Below are 2,561 nucleotides of genomic sequence, written 5' to 3'. Positions count from 1 at the left end.
CACTGTCTTCTTTTCGGTCTGCACCCAAGGCTAGGACTTGAGGGTTAGAAAAGGCAAAGCCTGCAGCACCAAGGGCAGTTGTGGAGCTCAGAGACAGACCAGATGGAAACTTCTCTCTCTTTCAGCTCACAAGTACTTTAGATCACATGGCACATGGTGCTCTAAGGTAATTATCACACATAGGAAAATGTGCTGTGCTGAAATTGGGAGCAATTTCTTTTCATAGACTGAATCAGAGCATGAATTCTTTTCACTGACTTCTTCACTGAATGGTTTGAGCTACAGAGACATGAAGAACCAATGAACATCTTTCGTTAAAAGGAACCAAGCTAACTGCCCTCTGAACCTCCTTCGTGTTCTCTTTCAGCTTCTTGTGATCATGTAATTTTCACCATTTCGATTACAGGTGCAGACTTTGGGATAACACCAACATGCACGTCTTTGTTGCTGTCTGATTTTGGTAATTAAACTGTAGCTATGCACCTTCCCTTGGCTTTGGTGTTCTTTCCTGACTCACCCACAGTAGGAGTTGGAGGATGCTGGGATCTTGAGACACACGTGGGCTGCAGGTGATGCTGGACCCCTGTACTGCCTCCTTTTCATTGCCAAGTTCCTAGTGCATCTGAAACAATTTCTAAATTCAGTTCATTAGCACTGTAAAATGATCTACATAATGGCTTCTATTTCAGAATGCAAAGGCTACAGTCCACTACAATTCCACACAGATTTTTCTAGGGGAATATAAAACCAACCAGAAAAGACACAGTGGGTGTGCAAATGCATTTCCACTGGAATTTATTGTCTTCAAACAGCAATAGTCTGAAATGTATCTATATCCTTAATCAAATGTATCGGTATCCCTCATGTTGTCATTTGATTTAATGTTAAGTTAATCAAACCAAATTAGGAAAATAAATAAAATGATTTTTTATTAGTCTAGATATAACCCTGGGGGAATAGTTTAATTGAGGCCTATCCATATCATAACTGTTCTATATGATTATAATACCATTTCACGTAACAATAATAACAATGTTTAAAAATAATATATCCCTTCACTAGAACAAATTAGAAGATGCAGGCACAATTACAAACATGTTCATCCAGTTCATCTTTGACAAAGGGGTCAAACGTATTCACTGGAAGAAAGACAGCCTCTCTAATAAATGGTGTTGAGAAGGTGGGCTTTCTACCTTCTGAAGGCTAAAAATAGACCCATAGCTATCACCATGCACAAAACTACTGTCAAAATAGAAGAAAGACTTAAATATTAAAACTGAAGCACTAAATCTTCTGGGGGAGAAATTAGACAGAAATCCTAAGAACACAGGCATAGGTAGAATTTATGAACAAAACTTGAATGGTAAAAGAAATACTTCAAAGAATCAACAATTGGGATCTCATCTTTTTTAAGTTTCTCACATCTAAAGAAATCACTGAGAATGTTAAGGTAAAACATGAAAATTAGGTAAAAATTATAGCAGACTATCCTTCAAGCAAAGCAATCTTATCTAGAACACATAAATAACTGAAAAATCTCAGGCCTCCAAACTCCCAGTTCAAAAATGGGAATCTGATATGAATATACACTTCACAAATGTACAGATACAAAGGACAAATAAACATATGAAAAAATATTCTACGCTATTAATCATTCAAGAGGTGCAAATGGAAACAATGCTTAGACTCTGTCATATGACTGAAAAAAAGGCTATCACCAAGAAGACAACCAATAACAAATGCAGGAGAGGCTGTGGGTAAAAGGAACCCTTCTCCATTGTTGGCAGGAGTGCAGGCTGGTGCAACCATTATGGAAATCAGTATGGAGATTCCTCAAAGAGCTAGCATTGGAGGGCCCTTTCAAGCCATCCATTCCCCACCTAGGTATTTTTCTAAATGAATTGAAAACAGCATACCACAGTGATATTTGTGTACCTATGATATAGCAGAATGATTTTTCATAGATAAATCTTGGAAATAACCCCAATGCCCATTAACTGAGGAATAGGTTAAAAAAGATGTGGTATTTTTACAAAATGGCATATTACTTAGCTATAGGAAAGATAAATACAAGGCATTTGTAGATAAATGGATGCAATTGGAGACTATATTGGTAAGTGAAATAAATCAGATCCACATGTGCAAACATCGTGTTGTCTCCCTAGTTTGAGAACCTGAAAGAACAAATAAAATGTGAAAGGTGCAATAGATACAGTGAAAGGGGAATAATTTTTTCAATAGTAAGTAAAAAGTGAGAAAAGGAAAAAAGATGAAACGAGGGGAAATGGTGGATATTCATGTATATATGTTGAGGGTAATATGGAAAGTTGTATTGCCCAATTCTGCCAGTCTTTTGAAAGACTTATCTTTCAAATGAAAGATTTTGAAATGCTTATCTTTTTCTTTTTATTCTATTTTTCAATTTCCTGTAAAATTTTGTTGTTGTGTTTTAACCAACTTTGCTGATTTATGTCTGATAACCTAAGCAACTAGTTTGAACATAACATCATGCAATAATACAGCAACCATTGCTTTAAAAATAGATAATATATCATTCTTTT

The sequence above is a fragment of the Octodon degus genome, unplaced genomic scaffold (genome assembly GCF_000260255.1).
Source record: "Octodon degus isolate 3935 unplaced genomic scaffold, OctDeg1.0 scaffold00162, whole genome shotgun sequence".
In the NCBI taxonomy this organism is placed as follows: domain Eukaryota; kingdom Metazoa; phylum Chordata; class Mammalia; order Rodentia; family Octodontidae; genus Octodon; species Octodon degus.
Note: the sequence above shows the minus strand (reverse complement) of the source record.